General features: G+C 37.1%; 1 long non-coding RNA gene across 1 annotated transcript; it reads left to right on the top strand.

Annotated features, from left to right (window-relative positions):
- Window positions 1-73: 73 nt before the first annotated feature.
- Window positions 74-25,790, top strand: LOC131224372 (uncharacterized). The gene is made up of 3 exons (XR_009160860.1): window positions 74-370; window positions 7,047-7,208; window positions 25,379-25,790. It is a non-coding gene; the product is annotated as an uncharacterized LOC131224372 (long non-coding RNA).
- The last annotated feature ends 230 nt before the right edge of the window (window positions 25,791-26,020 follow it).

Here is a 26,020-nt window from a genome sequence, read left to right as displayed (position 1 = left end):
TACCTAAGTAAATATCAATTCTTTTTCGTTCGGCTCCTCTCCCAAAGTTCATCTCTCTCTCTCTCTCTCTCTCTCTCTCTCTCTCTCTCTCTCAGCCCACGGCTTCTCTCCGACCGATAGAGAGAGAGAGAGGGAGGACAGTTTACTGCGAAACCATGCCTCTGCATTCTCTCGCCTCTGCCTCGCCTTCTCTCTCCCGAGAAAAACCCGACCCCCCTCTTCCCTTCCTCTCTCACCGGTCTCCTCTCGCCCCATGAAACTCTCAATCTCTCTCCTATCTATAATGGCGATGATGGTGAGAAGATGATGATGTGATCTAGTCCGTTAGTCTCCATTTTGATGGCATCCAAAACCCGGCAACAACCACCAGGTTATCTCTCTCTCTCTCTCTATCCCTCTCTTTGGTCGAATGTCCTTTAATCTCATTTTCTTTGATGTGCGATTCAGGGATTTCGAGGGCAGATATATGTATTTTGTCTCTATTATTTTGATTTGATCTATTGATTGGCCTCTGGGAAATCGATTCTCCATCTGTATTCTGCTACGATTATGGTCTGTGAATAGGTTTTATAATACAATCAATGGTATTGTGAAATCTTTTCCAGAAAAGGGTAGTTTGGTCCTTTTTTGAGGATATTGAGTGTTATATCCAGAATTCGTTAGTGTGTTGGATTTGGTGATCCAGGGTTTGGATAGTTTTAGTTTAATGTTATTCTTTCTGAAAAGCATTTTAGTTTTTTCTTTATCATCTGTGGAGATTGTTCATGAGGACATTATGGATTCGAATTGGGTCTAATAAGGATTTTGATATGTTCATCTAGGGCAGTCTTTCTGAGTTTTTTCCCCTTATTATGTATAGGCTATCCGTGAATATATTGAGTTTTAGATCAGGGATTCTTTAGGTTTTTAGATTGGTTTTAGTCAAGAATCCTCCATGGGTTCAGATGGATTCATTGATCAAAATTCTTTAGAATATGGTATTTTGGTCCCTTTATGGTCCCCTTGTAGAGACTGGTTGTGAGGGTGTTGTGTTCCAACTTGGGAAATCATTAACCCTTTTAGCTTTGGATTGTTGAAGGCTTTGATAGTTTTAATAACTTAGTGGAATTCTTTCAAAAAATAGGGAATAGGTCTCCATCTTTTTTCTTTTTTCCCCCTTTAGAGATATTTGGCGAGGAATTTTGAGTTTATTATTTGAAATTCATTATGAATGATTCAATCATTTCTTTCCTTTCTTTGTGGAGCCTTCCTTGGCCGTCTTAAAACTCATGCATCAAAGGAAGGCTGCTACATTTCAGTCCACCTATTTCTACATCTTGTTTCTTTTCAATGTTGGAAGTTGGCATGGGTGATGGAAGTATGCCCATGGTTCAGAGTATCATACAATATGACTTGGTACTGTCAGATTCATATTGGTTTTGGTGGGAATCGGTTTGAGTCGGACCACCCATACAACTATGTTTCTTTATTTTGGAATTTGAATTGTGCTACTAGAGGTAATATCCCATATGGTCCTAATCCTTATAAGTCGCCTCCATCTGCTGGTGGAGCACTAGTAACATCTCATGCATTTAAGGAAATTATCAGTCCTGAGTGCTCCGAACCCTCTGATTTTTTCTTATTTTCACCTGAATCTATTATTCAAACAATTCAGTTCTATTTTCTTAATAGGGGAATTGGATTTTTTTCAGCTTTTGTCTGTGCTATTGACCAATTTTCATCTTGAAAATTTCTTTTGAGTTAATTCCTCCAAATAATTCAATGGTTTTCAAGTGGTCTTTGCTTGGAATTATTTAAAGATGCCGTCAATTTGCCAAATTCCAATGGATTAAAAAAGACTCCTCTTTGATCCGGTTTTTGGGCACTATTTGTGTTTTGATTCACTAGCACCTTATAATTCCTCTTCCATGTTTCAATTCCATTCTTCATATTCTGTCATTAGCATTTTATTTCCACCTTGGAATTGAATTATATTTATTTTGCTTCTTTCTTTGCAATATCTATGTATCCATTTATTTGTAGCCAACTACTCGAGCACGACCTTTGATGCAGGTGGGTGCTTTGTGCTTAGTCGGCTGGCAATTGCCCATCCATGACCCCACATTATCTGCTCGTCCTTTAGGGCATGCATGTTATAGGCGGATTGGCATTCCTTACTGATAGGGAACTTGTTGTCATGTGAGTGTTCTCAATGTTAGCCTTCCTCATGGCCTATCCAAAGAGCCCATTTGAAAGAGGGCTAATGTTAGGTGAGCAGTTGACTGCTGACTGTAAAACTTTTGTCAATCTACCATTTAAAACAATCCCATATTTATGTTGTGAGCCACAAAAGTTTTAAATCAAGTGACATTCATCCAGGATCTTATGACCTTATCAACCGGTTGAATGGAAAATAAATATTAACGTGAGCTCTTAGAAAGTTTTCAATGGTGGTGCTCATTCAATCCCAACTGTTTACTCGTGATATGAGCCAAGAAAATGGATGAATAGCATGGATGTACAACACATATACTAAGGTGGCCCATGGTCGAGGTCGCAATTAATCCACACATGGGAAAGGTAGAAGAATTGCCGGTGGTTGTCCGAAGCTGGAGGGAAGGTGATTTCCTGCAAAAGCATCTTGCATGAAGTTCTTGCCCAAAGATGCTGGGTGGGGCCACTACAATGTATGTGAGAAATCCATTCCATCTATCCGTTTTGAGAGGTCAATTTAAAGCATGCAACAAAAAATGAAGTAGATAAAAAACTCAGGTAGGTCACACGAGAGGGAAAATTGGGAAAATAAATTCCTACTCTTGAAACCTTCCTGGCCTCCACCTTGATGCTTATATGCTATCCAAATCATTTATAAGGTCATTCCAAGGGATGAACTGAAAACATCAAAAAGATACCGATACAAACCTTTTATGGCAATAACAATGCTTCAACAGTGCTCACTAGATGATTCAAACCTTTTATGGCAATAAGAATGCTTCAATAGTGCTCACTGAATGCCCATTGTTTCCTCTCGTGTGGCCCACTTGAGTTTTGGATACACCTCATTTTTGGTCGCACGTCTTAAAATGAGCCAGAAAAATGTATGGACGAGGTGAATTTCTAACAAACATTTCGGTGCCCCCCCCCCCCCTAGCATCCTTGAGTAGGAACTTCCTTCAGCAGGAAATTCTAAGTCTTTCCATGGAAACTCTCTTATTATCTTATTGTGATGTTTAGAAACTGATGGACAGAATAGATTTTCATAGGCATGTCTATGCCCCACGTAACTCGAGCCATTGGAAATCCCTGGGGGCATTTGGCTCATGGTATTAGATGGGATTAGGTGGGATGGAATTGCATTTGGTCTTGTGCCAATTCCACTCAATGTTTGGGAAGAATGGAAAAGCTTGGAATTAGGTTAGATGGAATTGCATTTGGTCCCGTGCCAATTCCACTCTATGTTAGCAAGTTGTGTAGGTCCCACCATGATGTGTGGGCTATATCCACACTGTCCACCCATTTTTCGAGATCATTTTAGAGCATGGGCCAAAAAATTAGGTAGATTTAAAGATCAAGTGGACCCCACCACAGAAAGTAGCGGGGATTGAACACTTACCGTTGAAAACTTATTTGGAGCCACATAAGTTTTGGATCTGCCTCATTTTTAGGCCCATGCCATAAAATGAGGTTACAAAACAGATGAACAGTTTGGATATCACACTTGTTATTCTCACTAGTTTCAAATGATGATGGATATATTTATTTAATGTACAGCAAACCAAAGAGTGAATCCCACCGTATTACAAACATAGCATGGAATTAGGCTTATCCCATGGTAACAGGGGACAATCCTTGACATATGTAATAATTACATTTTTTGAATCCCATCCCACCCGATCCTTCCCAATACCATGCGCCAAACACCCCCTGAAGGCAAGTCACGTCCTTGTAATCCTATTGCCTATGGAAGCGGATTGCATAGTGAGTAAGAGTAAACTCTATGGGGTACACCATGATTTATATATTTTATCCACTCCTTCCATCCATTTTATCATATAATTATAGGGCCTAAGCCTAAAAATGAAGCAAATCCAAAGCTCGAATGGATCAACACCACGGGAAACAGTGAGAATTAAACATATATTGCTGAAAAATTCTTGAGGGCCACAGAAGTTTTGAATCAAGCTTATATTTGTGTTTTACCTTCATCCATATTTACGTGATATTATGAACAGTTTGGATGACAAATAAACATCACTGTGGGGCCTAGAAAGGTTTCAACGGTGGAAATCATTATTCCTACATTTTCCTGTGGTATGGTCTTCTTCATATTTGGATATGCTTCAATTTTGGTTTTGACCCCTTAAATGATATGGGAAAATGGATGGACGGCGTGGATAAACCACATATATTCATGGTAGGCCTAAAAAGTAAAAACTGAGTAACTCAGTACGCAATCCGATTTCATTGCCTGTAGCCAAACTCAGTCGATGCTATGTGGACCCTACCATGATGTATGTGTTTTATCTACCCCGTTCATCCATTTTGAAAATAATTTTAGCGTTTTATCCCAAACATGAGGTAGATCTAAATCTCATGTGGACCACACCATGGGAAAACAATAGTGATTTAATGTCCACCATTAAATATTTCCTAGAGCCCACTGTAATGGTTATTTGACATCTAACTTGTTAATTATGTCATAGAGACTTGGATGAAGGGAAAAAAATATATCAGCTTGATCCAAAACTTGTGGCCCCAAGAAGTTTTTAATGGTGGGTGTTCAATCAACACTGCGCTGTCCACTTGAGATTTGGATCGACCTCATTTTTAGGCTTATACCATAATATGATCTGGAAGAATGGTTGGACGGCGTGGATGAAACACGTACATCATGGTGGGGCCAATAGAGCACCAACCAATAGCCATTAAGAGTATCCGATCCATTTCCCAAGCGAAATGCACTTGATGGCTCTCTATTCAAAAACTTATAATACCTAATAAGTAAAACTCAAAGTAAAAAATCAAATGTCTCTTTCGTTGGGCTCCTCTCCCAACGTTTCTCTCTCTCTCTCTCTCTCTCTCTCTCTCTCTCTCTCTCTCTCTCTCTTAGCCCACGGCTTCTCTCCCACCATTAGAGAGAGAGAGAGGACAGTTTACTCGAAAACCATGCCTCTGCATTCTCTTGCCTATGCCTCGCCTTCTCTCTCCCCAGAAAAACCCAACCCCCCTCTTCCCTTCCTCTCTCACTGGTCTCCTCTCACCCCATGAAACCCTCAATCTCTCTCCTATCTATAATGGAGATGATGGTGAGAAGATGATGATGTGATCTGGTCCATTAGTCTGCATTTTTATGGCATCCAAACCCTGACAACAACCACCAGGTCATCTTTCTCTCTCTCTGGTCAAATGTCCTTTAATCTCCTATTCTTTGATGTGCGATTTAGGGATTTTGAGGGCATATAGATGTATTTTGTCTCTGTTCTTTTGATTTGATCTATTGATTGGCCTCTGGGAAATCGATTCTCCATCTGTATTCTCCACCAGGTCATCTCTCCATCTGTATTCTCCATCTATTCTTGGGGTTTTGAAATCTTTTCTAGAAAAAGGGTAGTTTGGTCCTTTTTTGAGAATATTGAGTGTTATATCCAGAATTCGTTAGTGTGTTAGATTTGGTAATCCAGGGTTTGGATAGTTTTAGTTTAATGTTATTCTTTCTAAAAAGCATTTTGGTTTTTTCTTTATCATTTGTAGAGATTGTTCATGAGGACATTGTGGATTCAAATTGGTTCTAAGAAGGATTTTGATATGTTCATCTAGGGCAGTCTTTCTGATTTTTTCCCCCTTATTATGTAAAGGCTATCCGTGAATATATTGAGTTTTAGATCAGGGATTCTTTAGATTTTTAGATTGGTTTTAGTCGAAAATCCTCCATGGGTTCAGATGGATTCATTGATCAAAATTCTTTAGAATATGGTATTTTGGTCCCGTTATGGTCCCCTTGTAGAGACTGGTTGTGAGGGTATTTTGTTCCAACTTGGGAAATCATTAACCCTTTTAGCTTTGGATTGTTGAAGGCTTTGATAGCTTTAATAACTTAATGGAATTCTTTCAAAAAATAGGGAATGGATCTCCATCTTTTTTTCCCATTTTAGAGATATGTGGCGAGAAAATTTGAGTTTATTATTTGAAATTTGTTATGAACGATTCAATCATTTCTTTCCTTTCTTTTTGGAGCCTTCCTTGCCCATCTTAAAACTCATGCCTCATGGGAAGGCTGCTACATTTCAGTCCACCACCTATTTCTACATCTTGTTTCTTTTCAATGTTGGAAGTTGGCATGGGCGATGGAAGTATGCCCATGGTTCAGAGTATCGTACAATATGACTTGGTATTGTCAGATTCATATTGGTTTTGGTGGGAATCGGTTTGAGTCAGACCACCTATTCTTTATTTTGGAATTTGAATTGTGCTACTTGAGGTAATATCCCATATGGTCCTAATCCTTATAAGCCGCCTCCGTCTGCTGATGGAGCACTAGTAACATCTCGTGCATTTAAGGAAATCATCAGTCTTGAGTGCTCCGATTCCTCTGATTTTTTCTTATTTTCACCCGAATCTATTTTTCAAAAAATTCAGTTCTGTTTTCTTGATAGCGGAATTGGATTTTTTTTAAAGCTTTTGTCTATGCTATTGACCAATTTTCATCTTGAAATTTTCTTTTGAGTTAATTCCTCCAAATAATTCAATGGTTTTCAAGCGGTCTTTGCTCGAAATTATTTAACGATGCCGTCAATTTGCCAAATTCCAATGGATTAAAAAAGACTCCTCTTTGATCCAGTTTTTAACTTATTTATTCCCTTGCTGGTATAGATCCTTTTCCCCTCATTTCATATTTTCCTTCTTTAGCTTTTGATTTTCCCATCCTCCCATCCAAGGAAAATGCTTTTCCTTGATATAGAATTTTAGAATCCCCATTCTTGATTTCTTTCTTTCTTTTTCTTTTCTCCCAATTACTGATTTTTCCATTGTTGTTCTGATTATTATGTAACTTCTTTCTGGATTTACAGCTTGTTAGATGCCTTCAATCTCATTCTAGATGATGCTTGGAACTTCGTTGTTTCGTTTGAGAGCTACAACAACATCTACCACAACAATGCTAAAGAGAAGCTCTTCAAAAATCAATTTGTTTTTGGCACCTTCGACGCCAATGGTTACGAAGTGAAGCACAGGTATGGACATGATGATCTTTTCACCCAAAATTACTTTAGAACGCTTTTCTTTCGATTGATGGATCACGGAAAAATGGTATTTGTATGTTGGAATCTAAAATGATTTTTTTTGTTTGGTTCTTTTTATGGGACACGTATGATTATAGATTAGCATTCTTCAATGTTCAACATGAATTGTTGGTGTTGTTTTCATCTGGGGCCAGTATTTTGCACATGTGGGTCTATCAATCAATTATTTTGATTGTTGGATGGGATTCATGTAAAACACTTGTTGTGTGTGGGGCCACCTTATTTTGCATGTGACATCTATTCCATCCACTTGATTGTTGGATAGTAGGGCTAGTTTTGGATATGTACGGTGAGAGAATGAGAATTATTACTTGATCGATGGAGTGGATGTTACACTCACAACATGGGGGGCCACAGGGTTTGCCTTTTTCACTTATTGCATATAACAATTATTGTAGAAGATTCTGGTCCCTTGTTGTTTGTCTATTGGGTTTCACTTTGTATGGGTGTTGTTGAGTAACTCTGTTTCATCGAATAATACGTCCTAGCCATTTAATTGGTGAAATTTTCTCTGTAAGATATATGACCATGGGCTTAGTACTATGGAGAGGACGCCATGCAAATTTGCATTAGATAAGATAAACTAATTAATAAATTGATTAGGAAAGATGTTGAACCTCTAATGGAGATGAACACATGTAAAACTTGCATTGTTTGAATATTGGAATGATGATTTAAATAGATTGTAAGACACCTTGCCATCCCCTTTCCCTTTTGCATTTTTCGTTCAATCTAATCAAATTATCGTTACTGTTTAAGCAAAAAATTATTAAAGAAACCCAAAGGGTGAAAATATACATTAGTTTAGGAAGGCAATGGATTAGAGTCCCCAATATATAGAGAAGATGTACAAAGTCTTTCCTTAGCTAGTGGATTGATCATACTATTGCCCTCTAATATATTTTATATCACACACACACACATATAATATTTAAAAATAATAAAATCCTACCCAATATATTGAGAAGATGTACAAAGTCTTCCCTAGCTAGTGAATTGATCATACTATTGCCCTCTAATATATTTTATATTATATATATAATTTAAAAATAATAAAATCCTACCTTACTCGTCTGTTCATTTCTTACATTTTCCTTTCCTTACCCAACCTGTCATGCCTGAGCTCCTCTCTCTCTCTCTCTCTCTCTCTCTCTCTCTCTCTCTATAGCATGCTGAGAGCCAATTGACGCATACATGGTTGGACATCCAATGCATGTCGGGTGGCTCATGATCAATGGTAGATGTAGCGTACATTATGCATATGAAGACCATCAAAATCATAGACTCATTAGACAACCAGGAGTTTGCTATCATGGTTTCAAGCTAGAGGAGTTATTTGATACTCTAGTCACCCAAAAACATGGTAGAATGAAGGATCCTTGCTACATCAATCTTCAGCCTTTTTTCAGTTGAATGCATACTATTTTTGCATTTCTATTTTGGTATTGCCATTTATCAAGGCACACATGGCAGCCATAGTGATCGGGCTGCTGATCTGATACCTCAGCCAAGTTGATGGGCTATAGGCCAAAAATTGCATTGATTGGACAAATTTCATTGTCTGTGATCGTCCCATTGAATTTTGCCAAATGATGGTTTTTATTAGGGTGGTAGATCTGTTGCCTCATTATGTGGATGGGATATTGATAAAAAACAACTTGATAATTCTTGTTGTCTTCTCATATCTTGAATGATTAAACTTGAATGTAGACTTGTTCTTCTCACAGTTCCTTTTAGAAGCCCAGTGATATGACTTTGCCACAAGCCAACCCCTTTTCTAATGGGATATGGCCTATCCACTTTGTGATCCACTAGGTACACAGTCAAAATCAGCAAATGTATGTGATCTCTCAGGTTTAATTCATTATTCAAATATTTTTATGTTTTCTCCTGTTGGAAGCCCACAATATGCAGTAGTTTAGACAAGAAAAAGTAAATTACATGTGTATTTTTTTATTTTATTTTATAAATTTCCTTTTAAATAACAAGAAATGGTTAACCACCCAATACACTACTTGTGACAATTCGGATAGCGTGAGATGGAAAATAAACCAAAATTTATGCTCCACTACACCCTCCTCCACTGCCCCTTTATTTTACCATCAAAATTGATAGCCACCATAATTGGTCAATCAATTTTAATTTATATACCTGGCCTAAACTTGACCCAAGTTGTCAATGGATCGGGTTCATACCCAAACCGGGTTGAGATACCGATTGAGTACCTATGGGGTTTTTGGATCTAACTTTGAGTTGGGTTGGGGATGATTAGGGGCATTTGGTTGGCCCTACACTATGGATGGATTAGATCACACACATGTGTCACTTTGACACATGCATGTTGTGTAGACAGGTTCTCTTATATGTGTATGGAATATGTTTCTTTACTAGAATAATTGCAACATATCAAATGTATATAGTTTTATAGACATGAGCTACACCAAACGAGACCGAAGATACTGATTGAGTACCTATGGGTTTTTTGGATCTAAGTTTGAGTTGGGTTGGGGACAATTAGGAGCATTTGTTTGGCCCTACACCATGGATGGATTAGATAGATCACACACACATGTCCCTTTGACAAATGCATGTTGTGTAGACAGGGTCTCTTACATGTGTATGGAATAGGTTTCTTTACTAGAATAGTTGCAACATGTCAAATGTATATAATTTTATAGACATGAGCTTCACCAAACTAGACCCAAATTTAACTAAGTTAATTAAATGGACCTTACCCGTACCTAACTAGGCTAGATTTTTAATCCAGTCCAAAAGATAAGACCAGATCCTGAGACCTGATCTCTTATCGGACCTGATTGTAAATTGTAATATGCAGAATTGCAAAGGACTGTGCTATGCATAAAGTAGGAGATAAAATAACCTGAATAAATGATGTACCTAATTGGGATGCCATCTCTGTAAGCTTGATGTCGTAATCTTCTGCACCTTACACTCTTTAGAGACGCACCAAGATGAGAATAGAAGCTTCAACATGTGTAGGCTTGGGACCCAACCTTGTTCAAGTATTTTAGAGGATTGAGGAGTTGGAAACCCATCAAAACTCCTCTCCCTTTAGGGTTTACACGAATTTGTCAATCCTAGTCCAACTAGGACACTGTGCATGTGTCACAATTGTAGCGCACCACCCATTACATGATTTTTGATGAATCACAACTGAGTGGTTTCCACTGGTTCTCCCGATCACACTATCCAACCCTTCGGGTGATCTAGACTGTTGATCAATAAGGCCTACCTTATAAAATTCTTACACTGAACTCATTAACATCAGGTGGCATTCATCGGGAACCCATCGATAGCCTTACTGATCCTATCGCGACCCATTTGGTGGGCCCAACATGTATGCGACTCTAATTTGAGCTGAGTATAATGTGGGATTGCTAACATACACAACCCTCATTATAGTGTTGTGCAAATCCCTCATTGCACATATGGCAACGATCGTGCTTATTGATTTGTAACCTCACCATGTCGATGGGTTATAGGCCCAAAATTGCAGTGATTGGACGGTGCTCATAATGTTCGTCCCATTAACTCTGATCACTCATTCAAAGATGGTTTTTGTGCATACCCATATATGATAGGACCAGTAGATCAATGATCAATCACACTTACATAGTTGGTGGGGAATGGGAATTTGGTCCCAGCCCAATACAAGTCCAGTATGAGCTTGTAATACAAGGCCTATCAATCTTCTATCAACTTGATTTTGAGGTTTGATTGACTATGGGGAATGTGCAGGAGAACCATCCTATCCATTATGTGTGCTACCTAATGTTAGTAGGGTTCTTGGGTCTCCCTCAACTGGGATGCAAAAATCAAGTTGTCTAAAACACAAGTTGGCCATGCCTTAGGGAACAATTGTGAAGGGGATGCCCATCCTTTGCTTTGTGGGGCTCATCATGGTGGTTATCCGCCATCTAATCCATTCATCTAATGCACCTCATTCACTACGGCATAGGAACACCCCTTCGGATCATTCTTTTCCAAAACTTAGGAGAGCCACACAACGTGAATATATAGTGGTTTTAAGGATGACTTTACATTGTTCTCATATTGTGGCTTAGCCACGTGTTGGGCCGGCCTTTTTTTTTTAAAGGTCAAGGTTAAAAATGTTGTGGATGGGGTGGATCTTATGCGCATGAAGCTGTTATTGGTGTGCGTGGCCTTTTAAATTTTGGGCCCAATTAAAATTGGGTCGTTGATTCGACCTGGTCTATCTCAATCAATTGACTTAACTTGTTGCGTCCCACATATACAAGGATCATGCACCGAACAACCTTCCGTTAAGGTTGTCCAACATCTGAAAATTCGGAATATATGTCATCCACAGTGTCCAATTCAATCAACAGTCTTGATTGTTAGACAATATTTAGTGAAATGCATATTGTGGAAGGGAACAACATATAACTTTTAATGTAACAAAATGCATATTAATAGGGCTGTCAACTCATCAGGGATGAAATAGCATTCAATTGGATAAATAGTCTTAATTGTTAGAAAATAATTAGTGAAATGCATGTCGGGAGCATGTTGTGTCGTAAAGGCCGTTAAGTAAAGGTAACAGTGGCAACCGTTACACGTTACAGGGTTGTAATGGCCGTAACAGCCGTTATGGAAAACAATGACCTGTAATTGCTGTTAATAGCATGTTACATCCCCTATAAAGGCCATAATAGCCTCGTAATGGTCTATTACAGGACATATACAGGTTTTTCATACTTTTTAACCAACATTACGGTGTAGATATAGGTTTTTCAGGAAGTTTTTCAATAAATTAAAAAATAAAAAAGAGAGACCGTGACGGTCATTATGGGGCCGTAACAGCCATTATACCCCGTATCGTAAAGGTAACACCTTGGCCGAGAGGAAACAACATAAAACTTTTAATGCAGCAAAATGCATATTATTAGGGTTGTTAACTCATCATATTTTGGTTGGCTCCTATAGTACCCATATGGGGCCAACCAAGTTATGGTCTTCCTAAGCCGAGTTCCCTTGAAACCTAGGTCTAGTTCTTAAAGGCCCAAGCTTAGATCCGATTAAGATTGGGTTTAGAGTTGAATTTGGGACAAATAAGAGCATTTGGGTGGTTGATCCCATAAGTTGCATGGATTAGATCACACATGTCCTACTTAAACACATGGGGCTCTCTTGCATACGAGTGGCTTAGGAAACCTCATTTCTTTAAAGAATAGAGTAGCGGTCTACAGTGAACCAGACCAAAGGAGAGCCCAAAGTGCTTTCTTAAGCAAACGATGGTTTAAGTGGTCACCACCATGATGTTTATGTGAAATCTACCCCGATTGCCAGGAGCTTCTTCCCATATTAAGCTCAAGGCCCAAATATCAGCCCTATAACTGATTCAAGTGGGCCACTTGAACAATGGTTTAAGTGGTCACCACCATGATGTTTAAGTGAAATCTACCCCCGATTGCTAGGAGCTTCTTCCTATATTAGAAGGCCCAAATATCAACCCTATAACTGATTCAAGTGGGCTACACCAAGGAAAAGAGTTTGAAGGGTGAGTGTCACCTATACATAATTTCCAATCGTGTGGTACACTTGAATCATGAATGGATCTAGTTTTTAATCCTTATGGCTAAAATTGGGTTACTTACTTGCTAGTTGAAGAGGATTTTGAAGGTACATAATGGTGGATCCCACCCTTAACTACACACTTACCTTAAATTTTCCTAAAAGATTTTTATTGACCGGACTCGGATTGTGCAGTGAGAGCTAAGCACCCTTTACCACGGTGTGAACTCCATGGGTCCCACTTTGATGTATATGATTTATCTAAGCCCTTTGGTTAGGTCTATATGACCTAATTAACAGGTTGGATGGTAAATAAACATTACAGGGGGCCTTAGGAAGTTTTTAATGGATGGCATTAAATTACCACAGTTTCCTTTGGTGTGGTTCACCAGAGATTTGGATCTGTCTCATTTTTGGGAACGTGTTCTAAAATGATCCGAAAAATGGATAGACGGTGTGGATAAAACACATACACATAGTGGGGCCCACGGTATCATCACTGATGCTATGTGCTATGCTATGCAATCGGAGTCCTTCCAAAGTCTCTCACTATTGGCCTGGTTTTAGTGGATACCTGACCACATGGCCTTAGGAAGTTTTTAATGGCTGGCATTAAATCACCACAGTTTCCCCCTTTGGATCTGTCTCATTTTTGGGAACGTGTTCTAAAATGATCCAAAAAATGGATGGACGGTGTGAATAAAACACATACACATAGTGGGGCCCATGGTATCATCACTGATGCTCTGTGATATGCTATGCAATTGGAGTCCTTCCAAAGTCTCTCACTATTGGCCATGGTTTTAGTGGATACCTGACCACATGGCCTACCTTGATTTATGTCTTACATCCATCTCGTTCATCTATTTTGGTAGGGCATTTTATAATATGAGCCGAAAACGCTGAAGATTCAAATCACATGTGGAACACACCACATGAAACAACTATGATTTACCATTAAAAACTTCTGGGGTGCAATGCAATATATTTTAGGAATCATTCATTTGATAAGGCCTGTTGACTCCATTCCAATTAACCAAGGATAGGATATCTTAATTTTCTTCACTATTTGAACAACCCCCACTCAAGCTAAAAAATGCCGAGAAAGATTGAGGAGCACCAAGTAGAGGAAGTTGACTTGTAAGCTACAAGGCACGTAGCGTAAGCTACGCTCCATGTAGCGTACGCTACATGTAGTAGCGTAGCGTGCATAGCGTAAGCTACCTGAAATCTCATTTTTTTCAAGTGTTTTTTCCATGTTAGTTAAACACTTATTACAATTGGTGATGATTTATACCTATGACACATGGCACTACATTAAACTAATCCGGACCATCCACATTGTGGTCCATATAGTAGATAGAGCACTTAGATCAATCCAGACCATCGAAATTGTGGTCTATATCATGAATTTGTGATGTTTCAATTAAAAAAAAAAAAGTCATACTTAGAGATGTCTAAAGGCAAAGAGAGGGATTTTGCATGGAAATAAGTGGTTGATGATCTAGATTCATAGTCAAGAACTCATAGAAATTACACATTTTGTAAATCTTATCATATGTTCTATTATTTTAATTAAAAATATTAAGGATTGTGTAGCTTACACTACACGCTATAAAGGGCCAAATGCCACACTATACGCTATTTAAAACACTAATTTGAACAACCTCCCTCAAGCTAAAAAATGCCGAGAAAGGAGCACTAAGTAGAGGAAGTTGTCTTGTAATAAAGGAAGAGATGGTCAACAGATTCTGTCCTTCAAATTTAGAAGCATTATCGGAAAAGCTCGTTACTACACTTTTTCCCTCTCGTTTTGTTAATTATTTAGTCTAATATTGCGAAGGATGATGGATTTTTTACTTGGTGAATGTAAGAAGCTAAATTCACAGAAGTTCTAAAAGAATTCTAAGAGATTGATGAAATTTGCTTCCTTATATAGATCCCTTTGTTTATCAAGTGTGAGGTTTTGAGTAACGATTTTTCTTAGCATATCAACCAATCCCAAAAATGATAAGATATGTGGCGTATTGAACATACAAACCTATCTTGGTAAAAAAACTTTTCGCACAAAAACATCTTCAAAAAATATTGGGAAAATAAGGGAAAGTTTTAAAAAATGTTGAAATTAAGTGAACCTAACTAAAAAAAATGTTAAAATTAAGTAGAACTGACCTAAACCCATTTTTAGTAATCTAATTAGTTGATGTGATACATCCCTGGGTAGATGTTGAATTGTAATTTTTCACAAGTAAGAGATATGTGGCGTGTTGAACATACAAACCTATCTTGGTTAAAAAACTTTTCGCACAAAAAATCTTCAAAAAATATTGGGAAAATAAGGGAAAGTTTTTAAAAAATGTTGAAATTAAGTGAACCCAACTAAAAAAAATGTTAAAATTAAGTAGAACCGACCTAAACCTGTTTTTAGTAATCTAATTGGTTGATGTGATACATCCTTGGGTAGATGTTGAATTGTAATTTTTCACATGTAAGAGACTGGTACATGAATCATCCACAATGGACCATTTTCAATTATCTAAATTGTTAATACTTCCTAGCCCATTTGGAATGCTACAAATTGATCATATGATTAGGTCTATTTTAATAGTCCAAATTGTTTATATGGTTGGACTCATTTTAATTATCTAAGCCGTTCTTAATGATTGGGCATACATTTTGTTATCCAAATCGTTAATATTGTAGGTTGCCTGCTATTATTATAAAATTCAAATCTTTGCCGCATTTAGCTTCTCCTCGGAGTGTCTTCTTTCCCCTCCCTCTGCCTCGCCTTCTCTCTCCCAAGAAAAACCCAACCCCCCTCCTCCCTTCCTCTCTCACTCGATCTCCTCTTGGCCCCCATGAAACACTCGATCTCTCTCCTCTCTGTAATGGCAATGATGATGATGTGATCTGGTTCATTAGTCTACATTTTCATGGCATCCAAACCCCGGAAACAACCACTAGGTCATCTCTCTCAAGTCAAATGTTCTTTAATCTCCTATTCTTCGATGTGTGATTCAATAATTTTTGGGGCAGATGGATGTATTGTCTCTCTTCTTTTAATTTGATCTATTGATCGGCCTCTAGAAAATTGATTCTCCATTTGAATTCTGCTACAATTATGGTCTTTGGATACTTTTTATAATGCGATCAATGGTATCATGACTTCTTTTTCAGAGAAGGGTAGTTTGGTCCTTTTTTGAGGATATCAAGTTTTTTATTGAGAATTCATTAGCATGTTGGATTTGGTGATCTAGGGCTTGGATAGTTTTAGTTTAGTGTTATTCTTTCTAACAATCATTTTCATTTTTTCTTTATGATTTGTAGAGATTGTTCATGAGGACATTATGGATTGGAATTGGTTCTAACAGGGGTTTTGATATGTTCATCTAGGGCAACCTTTTTGAAAAGGTGATTTTTTTCCTTATTATGTATAGGATATCGGTGAATGTATTGAGTTTTAGATAAGGAATTCTTTAGGTTTTTGGATTGGTTTTAGTCAAGAATCATCCATGGGTTCAGATGGATTCATTGATAAGAATTCTTTAAAATATGGTATTATGGTCCCTTTATGGTCCCCTTGCAGGGATTGGTTATGAAGATATTGAGCCCCAACTTGGGAGGGAATTCATTAACCCTTTTATCTTTTTTCGTTGAAGGATTTTAATAGCTTTACTTCATGGAATTCTTTCAGAAAATAGGGAATGGGTCTCCTCTCTTTTTATTATTTTTTTCCTTTTATCGTTCTTTTTTATTTCCTTCCTTTAGAGATCTGCAGTGAGGAAATTTGATTTTCTTATTTGAAATTTGTTATGAATGATTCAATCATTTCTTTCCTTTCTTTGTGGAGCCTTCCTTACCAGTCTTACAACTCATACCTCATAGGAAGCTTGCTACAATTCAGTCCACTTATTTCTACATGTTTCTGTTCAATGTTGGAAGTTGGCATGGGATATGGAAGCATGCCCATGGTTCAAAGTATCGTCCAGTATTACTTGGTATTGTTATATTCATATTGGTTTTGGTGAGAACCAGTCTGAGTCAGATCACCTATCAACTTTGTCTCTTTATTTTAGAATTTGAATTGTGCTGCTACAGGTAATTTGCCGTCTGGTCCTAATCCTTAAAAATCTGTCTTTTGGTGGTAGCACAAGCAACATCTCATGCATTTAAGGAAATTATTAGTCTTGAGTGAACCGATCCCTCTGATTTTTCATTTTTCACTTGAATTGGATTTTTTTCAACTTTTGTCTATGCTATTGACCAATTTTTCCTTAATCGTTTTCCTTTTGCAATCCACCTGCATGTTTTCATCTTGAAATTGTCTTTTAAATTACTTTCCCCAAAGAATTCAACAGTTTTCAAGCGGTCTTTACACAAAATTCTTCAAAGATGCTGTCAATTTGCCAGATTCTAATGGATAAAAAAAGAAAGAAAAGACTCCTCTTTGATCTAGTTTTCAACTTCTTTATTTGAACAAAAGAAAGTGTGTTTTGTTTCCTGCGGGTATAGATCCTCCTCGTCCCCTCATTTCATCTTTTCCTGTCTATATTTAGCTTTTGATTTTCCCATCCTCACACAAAGAAAAAATGCTTTTCCCTTGCTACAGAATTATAGAATCCCCATTCTTGATTTCTTTCTTGCTTTTCCTTCTCTCTTAATTGCTTGATTATTTCATTATTTTTCTGATTATTATGTATCTTCTTTATGGATTTACAACTTTTTAGATGCCTTCAATCTCATTCTGAATGATGATTGGAACCTCATTGTTCAGTTTGAGAGCTGCAACAACATCTACAACAACAATGTTAAAGAGAAGCTCTTGAAAAATCAAATTGTTTTTGGCACCTCCAACTCCAATTAACCAAGGATATCTTAATTTTCTCCACTATTTGAACAACCCTACTCAAGCTAAAAAATGCCGAGAATGGAGCACCAAGTAGAGGAAGTTGACTTGTAATAAAGAAAGAGATGGTCAACAGATTTTGTCCTTCAACTTTAGATGCATTATCGAAAAAGCTTGTTACTACACTTTTTCCCTCTTGTTTTGTTAATTATTTAGTCTAATATTGCGAAGGATGATGGATTCTTACTTAAAAATTTCCCTTATTTTCCCAATATTTTTTGAAGATTTTTTGTGCAAAAAGTTTTTTTTGCCAATACAAGTTTGTATGTTCAATACGCCACATATCTTATCATTTTTGGGATTGGTTGATACGCTCAGAAAAATAGTACTCAAAACCTCATACTTGATAAACAAAGGGATCTATACAAGGAAGCAGATTTCCTTGGTGTATTGAACATACATTTTCACCCATACGAGTATTTGATATGGTTGGGCCATTCCAAGTGATTCAAATCGTTCATTTGATTGGGCCTGTTGTAAGTGATCTGAACCCTTTGTATCATTGTGGCATTTTTTGTGATCTAAACCCTTCATTTGATTAAGGTCAATTTAATGATTTGAACTAATATATGCTAACGCCTGTGTTCGCTAATCAATTCCGTTGGTTATCAATACCCCTCATTGGATGTGGTAAAGTAAAAGAATTGTTAGTGGAGCAATCTTGACATAGAATATTTTGATCTTTTGTAATTGAGTGTGGAGCATAGTTATTTTTCTTGACTAATTGTTCATTTGGCTAGCCTATATTCAATGATCCAAATCATTAATATGGTATGGTTAGTTTATGGTTGATCCAAACTTGTCACATGATTTGCTAGTTTTCGGTGATGCAAACCTTTGACATGTTAGGCCATTTCAATTGATTTGAACTATTAATATGATTGGGCTTATACTTAGTGATCCAACACATCATATGATTAGGCTTATACTTAGTGATCCAACACATCATATGATTGGGGTTTCTTTTAGTGATATTTGCTCTAAATATCATTGATGTCGTTTTTGGTGATACAACACATACAATGACTGCCTTTTAATTATTCACAGTGATGGATGTTTTCAAATGGAGGCTAATTTCAATGAATGAGATGTATGAAGAGATACATGAATATATCCATAAGGTCTACCAAAAATTCCAATAGGTGATACAATATGTACAATGATAGTGCCCTTTTATTGTTAATGGTGAAAAACCCTTTAACTACAACTCCTAACTTCAAGAAACTATTATCATGAAAGAAATATCTTTGATAACCTTTAAGGCAGATGACCTTAGATGGTGATTATGAGCCTCTACCTTGGAATAGGAAGTTGTCAAAATTTATGTAAGATATTAAATAAAAAGGTGAGGATTTACTGATAAAGGGTTGTAAAATCAAAGAAACTATGGGAGAAATAATCATTTACCACGTCTATTCTTTTTTGTATGGTTATACAGAGCTCCACCAAGGGCGGTGGCATTCGCTTGACTTGTGGGAAGAAATAGGGTACTGACAATCAATAATGACCCCTTATCCTTCCTAACATATGTATAATTTGTATAGGAGATGCGGAGTCAATTAATCACGTGATCATTCACTGCATGTTTGCTTGAAAGGTGTGGGACTACTTTCTCAGCGCTCCTCATACAAGCTTAAGTGAAACTGAATTTTGTATCGGACCTTCTATGGTCTGGCATTCGGGAGGGGTGAGAAAGTGGGGAAAGCTTTGTGGAAATTGTTTTTTTTAATATATATATATATATATATATATATATATATATATATATATATATATATATATATAGGAGATATTTTCATAATAGAAGATCTTCGCATGTTGTGGTCGTTAAGGAAATTTAATTTAACTTTTGGGTTGGGCTTCTTATGTAAAGGTAGTTAATCCTACTAATCTCTCATTTGTTTTTCAATTGTGTAGGTGGGTTGTTTTCTTTTGCGTATTTTTTTTAAAAATGCAAGTTGAAATGATCCATAATGATCCATGGCTAAATTCTTTTGTTGGTTTTAAATTTTACTTAGACAAAAAATACAAAATGAAAAACAAGAAGGACAAAAAGAAATAAAGAAGAAAACTACAAAAGTAAAAACGTAAGTCTAAACAAAAGATGGTTATTGAGCAAGATTTCAAGTAGGTGAAAACTAAATAATGCCCCAATTTTTTTCTTAGAATGACCTTTTATCAATCAATGAAACTCCATATACAAATTAACTTTCTGGTCTCTAAAAAATACATTATTTGAAATTACCACTTATGAATGATATTTTTGTTCGAGGCAAACCAATCTTCATGCTAAGGGTCTTTCTTGTTTTAGGATACTCTTGATCTTAGTAGGGTTTGACAATTTACACATATAGCTAATTACACCCTAAACACACAATACATAACTTCACTAAATGTCGAATATCAATCACCTCCAATAAAAGGATAGTCAAATCCATACTCAAGGATGAGCCTATCCCAATAAATTTTTTTCTCCTTTTACTTGGATCTTTGAAAGATGTAAGGTTTCACTTCCTAAAACCTGTCATGATTATGAGAAAATAGCTTTTGTCAGGGGTTTGCTCCCCACAGACTTGAGTTCGATTCCCCTCCATGTGGATTACTTGCATGAGTTTGTGCGAATGGCTTTGGCCATAGGTTTGCTCCCCATAGACGCAAGTATGATTCTCCTCCCTGTGGATTACACATCACGAGTTCGGGTGAACGGCTTTGGTCATGGGTTTGCTCCTCATAGACATAAGTTTGATTCCCTCCCCGTGAATTACCCGATGCACTTGGTTGGTGGGTTATTGTATGTATCCGCAGGGAATGGTCACACCTTAAAGGGTGGGAACACTTGTCGTTATAAAAAAAACTTCTCAAAACTCGGTCACTAGTTTAGGCGAATGGCTTTGGTCGTGATAGACACAACTTCGATTCCCCTCTCCGTGGATTACTAGTCATGAGTTCAGTAGAATGGCTTTGGTTGTGGGTTTACTCCACAAAGCCACAAGTTCAATTCCCCTCCTGTGGATTGCCCATCATGAGTTTGGGCAGACGACTTTGGTCGTGGGTTTGCTCCCCACAAACACGAGTTCTACTCCCATCCTCGTGGATTACATGATGCACGTGGTGTATTAAGGATTATTTTTAATCCTTACATCTTAAGCTTGTGCCCATCCATTCCTTTCAAGCTTGATCTTGCCTCTATAAGCGTAAGCTCATGACGCTTAACAACTGAGTTTGATTCCCTCCTTGTGGATTACCAGATGCATTTGGTTGGTGGGTGGTTACGTGCATTCACAGGGAATGGTCTCGCCTTAAAGGGTTAGGGACATCCTGTTGTTATTAAAAAAAAAAAACTTCCCTAAACTCGTCACAAGTTTGGACAAATGACTTTGGTCATGGGTTGACTCCCCACAGACATGAGTAAGATTCCCCTCTCCGTGGATTATACCCAGTCACAAGTTCAGGAGCTTTAGTCGTGAGTTTACTCCCCACAGACACGAGTTCAATTCCCCTCCTCATTGATTACCCGTCATAAGTTTGGACGAACGACTTTGATCTTGGGTTTGCTCCCCACAGATACGAGTTCGATTTCTCTACTCGTGGATTACCTGTCACGAGATTGGGCAAACGCCTTTGGTCATGGGTTTGCTCCCTATAGACAAGAGTTCGATTCCCCTCCTCGTGGATTACCCGTCACGAGTTTGGGTGTATGGCTTTGGTCATGGGTTTGCTCCCCATAGACACGAGTTCGATTCCCCTCCTCGTGGATTGCTCATCATGAGTTTGGGCAAACAACTTTTGTCGTGGGTTTGGTCCCCACAGATATGAGTTTGATTCCCCTCCCCGTTGATTACCCGATGCATGTGGTTGGCGGGTGATGCGTGCATCCACAAGGAAATAAACTCACCTTAAAGGGTCAGAGACACCCTATTGTTACATTAAAAAAAATAATCCCAAAACCTGTCACGAGTTTGGGCGAACGACTTTGGTCATGGGTTTGCTCCCTACAGACATGAGTTCGATTCCCCTCCTCGTGGATTACCTGTCACGAGTTTGGCCAAATGCCTTTGGTCATGGTTTTGCAACCTACAAACGTGTGTTTGATTCCCCTCCATGTGGATTACCTGTCAGGATTTTAGGTGTTACGGCTTTGGTCGTGGGTTTGCTCCTAATAGACCCGAGTTCGATTCCCCTCCCCACGGATTACCTAATGCACGTGGTTGGTGGGTGATTGCGTGCATCCATAGGGAATAGTCTCGCCTTAAAGGGGCAGGGACACCATGCCATTATTAAAAAGATTCCCAAATTTACAAGTATGGTGTTTCTCATCATTGCTATAGCAAAATTATAAGGGCAAGAAAGAGTACAAAAGAGAAAAAACAAAATACTTTAAGGAGCTAAGAAAATGAAGAGAGCTTAACAGGGTATTTTTAGATGTTGTACTTAACATAGAGCTTAACCTTCAAGAGAGCTAAGAAAATGTCTTACTTTTCAAACAATGGAATCCAATGGTTTGTTGGTTATTTTACATCATAATGAATATTTTTTTTGCCAATTAACCTGAAGGATGTCTAGTTCTAATAGTAAGGGTGCTTTTCTGAACTCCTTCAAAAGTTATCTTATTTATAAGACCTTAGGTTTCATTTGTAGTGAAAGAGCTTAAGAGTGTCGCAGAAAGTTGTTTGTCTCAGCTGAAGACTCTTGAAATCTTAACATCAATTTCGTCATCACTCCTCACTAATTGTGCGCTAAAATCATCCTACAACTTTTATCACCTAGTAATTGCTTCTATATAGTAAGAGTACTTTTCTGAACTCCTCACTAATGGTGTTAAAATCTCATCAAGAAATATTTTCAATTTCAAGGTCGAATCAAGACCACAACCAATCTAACTTCGATGGTGTCACTTTGTTGTGTAAACTATTTGTGCACATGGTGGCAATCATGCCCTTTTCAAGCAATTGTTCATTTTTTGAATGAAGATCAATTTATGTTCCATTTAAAATGTTTTTTTTTTTTTCGTGCGCTCGTGCTTTTGATGTTTTTGAAACAACTAACACCCTACAACTTATCATTGAGCAATTGCTTCTATATCGATTGTGCATGTGTATCATTTTTGCTTGTTTGACCCAAATATTGATAAAAACCAGCACCATTAGAGCCTTTGATTCTTATGGGGTGTTTTCAAATGTTGGTCTTTACATAGAGCTTAACTTTCAAGAGAGCTTAGAAAATATTTTACTTTTGAAACTATGGAATTCAATTGTTTGTTGGTTTTTTCACATCGCAATGTTGTTTTTTTTTTCCCTAGCCAATTAACATGAGGGACATCTAGTTCAAATAATAAGGGTACTTCTCTAAACTCTTTTGAAAGTAATTCTCTTTGTAAATTCGAGCATTTGAAAGTAAGACCATGACCAATCTAACTTCGATAGTGTTGCCTTACTGTATAAACTTTTTGTACAAATGGTGACACTCCTCTTTTTATGCAATATCTTGTTTTTCAAATTAGGATAATTTTCTTTTCCACTTAAATTATTTTTTTCTGGCCACTTCATGCTTATAATGCCTGTGAAACTAACATCACGACTATGATCACCCATTCATGGTCAGATGTTATCTTCAACAATTGCTCACACTACAACTTATCACTACGCAATTGATCTGTATGGTCTTTGCTTATTTGACACAAATTGAAGAAGAAACAACATTGTCGGAGGTTTTGACACTTCCGGAGTGTTTTCAAATGCATAGTTTACATAGATCTTACCTCTTAAGATAGCTTAGAGAGTATCATACTTTTGAAACTATGGAACTCGAATAGAGTTTTGGTTATTTCACATCCTAATGTTGTTATTTTTATTATCCAATTAACCATAAGGATGTCTAGTTCAAAATGGGTACTTTTTCTAAACTCCTTTGGAAGTTTCTCTATGAGAAGTCCTTGAGCAAAATGCATTGCATTCATTTTGGTCTTGAATATTTATCCTATCAAGCGTCGAGGAGTGGTAATCCACGAAAGAATTGGTGTATATGAAAACACCACTAATAAACACTTCATTTGTGGGAAATGGTTAAGTGGGCATGAAAGTATTAAAATGTGTACCTTGAAATAGAGACCACTTGTGTTGGACGTGCACACTATAAAAAAAAAAGGACTACAAGATATTAATCGAATTGATCCATTTAGCCTTAGTTACTGTAAGGCACTACTGGAAAACTTCTCTTAGTGACAACACTCAGATATTTCATTGAGAATAATGGTGAAAAATGTAGCGATTAACTTCATCTAAGAATTCGTCTTTCGACAACACGGTCAAAATGTCATCTGAATGTCTAGTTAAAAACCTTTTTTTTCATTTTATACATACTATTGATACATCTACCATATTTTTGTTCGTCACAATAGTTTTTCTACACCTTATTAATATGAAGAAGTCGTAGTATTGATGTCTCTAACATATTTCTGTTCATCACAATAGATTTTCTATGCCTTATTAATGTGAAGAAGTGGTTTAACGGCTGGTTGCACCTATTTAAAGTTACCGAGCTAGTAGTTATTCCTACTCCAATATGCATTTCACTGTATTGGTTCTCCTTTCTACTAGTTAAAATGCAGAAAAGTAACAAGTTAAAAAGCTTTTAAAAAAACTTATTTAGGTAAGTATCTTTTAGCACCTAAGTTACTCTTACAATGATGCTTACCAAAATAACTCAAGTGAAAAAAGAAACTAAATGACTTAAGTTAAAAAGTAACCTATTTGGTGGTATCCAAAGAGACCCTAAATATGGCCTTTTAATGCTCGACTTCTTTTCCGTAGACAGCTGGTTGTTATAGCTGTGGCATGCCTTTTTTCTCTTATTCAAATCTCTCTCTCTCTCTCTCTCTCTCTCTCTCTCTCTCTCTCAGAATAAGGAAAAAAAGTCAAACTTCTCTTATTAGATAGCACTGCATTCTCCAATCTCGTTTTTAAAAACTGGTGATGGCAGTAGTCTACTAGTTTTCGAGTGAGGATTTACACTATCAAGCTAGAGGAACAATTGTTTTGTGCAGTTTTTTTTTTTTTTTTTTTTTCAGAAATTGATTAGAGCAAGAGACCTTTTTTATTCTAAGCATTCAATAATGAAGTTTGCTTCGATAATGGCAGAGGACATTGATATAGTAAGTATTGCTTGATTTTTAGACCATTGACGTATAGAATGGATTATTTTCATGACGTTGTAGTTGTTTCTTTATGGCTCCCTTTTGATATCTCTTGAGATTTTTCATGTTGGAAAAAAGAAAATTATTAAATGTCACACACTCCAATTATTTTCAAGCAGAAGAACCATGTTAACAAATTAAATAATTGTCAGAGCATGTTTATGAAAACACTACATTTGCTACCAATGAATGGTGTCTTTTTGAGTAAGAAGTCTTGCATGGTTATCCAATATTATAATTTTATGGAATCTTGTATTCAAGTGGTCAAGTATGTGTTTAGATGCCTTGAATGGTGTTGAGTAGTTCTGTTAAGGAAATACTGTTGAGATCATTTACAGGAGAGTTGAATGGGTATGCTTTAACAGTCTAGTTGAGTTGCTAACCTTGAAAGACCATGCCTGATGCCTACACTTGCTAACTCATTTATAATTTCGTTCTTGTTTGTAGATGTTGCATAAGAAGAATGATGATATGAATATGAACTCCTCTTGGAAAAGGAGTTAAAAAAAGGAAATAGCTGAGGAGTAAAAAAAAAAAAAAGAATTAGCTGAGTAAAGAAAAGGAATTAGTTGCTCTCTCTCTCTCATGCATATATCCATGATCCCCTGTTTATTAGTTGGTAAACTTCCACACTAGTGATGCATTTTCTATGACTTGCATGTTATGTGAAAGCATGAATCTAGAGCATTTGGCATCCATTAAGTTCCAATAATTTGTTTCCAATTAGGTAATGAACTTTTTAGAAGTTAAATTACGTCATCTTTGGAAGATCAATAGCATGTAATATTGCTTGGATGAAGTAGTCTGCTATTACTGTCATTTACTCTAAGCACCAAACACTATGGGATTTTGGTTTTGTTTGCAGCTACAAAAGATAACCTTGTGCTTTTGCCATTTAAAGTGCAGAAAATGTAGTAATGATTACTTATTTTGCTGAAGAAGATATTTGTAAAATTCAAATGGATGATGCTCCTATGAGCAAGGGTCAACACACAGCACCTAAGTTTTAGACCACACAGGTTAAGGACCTACACAAGGACCTAAGAGTTTATGCTCTCATAATACAAAGTACCCCCACGTACTCTCCCG

The sequence above is a fragment of the Magnolia sinica genome, chromosome 13 (assembly GCF_029962835.1).
Source record: "Magnolia sinica isolate HGM2019 chromosome 13, MsV1, whole genome shotgun sequence".
Classification (NCBI taxonomy): Eukaryota; Viridiplantae; Streptophyta; class Magnoliopsida; order Magnoliales; family Magnoliaceae; genus Magnolia; species Magnolia sinica.
This window is presented reverse-complemented; position numbering and strand designations above follow the sequence as displayed.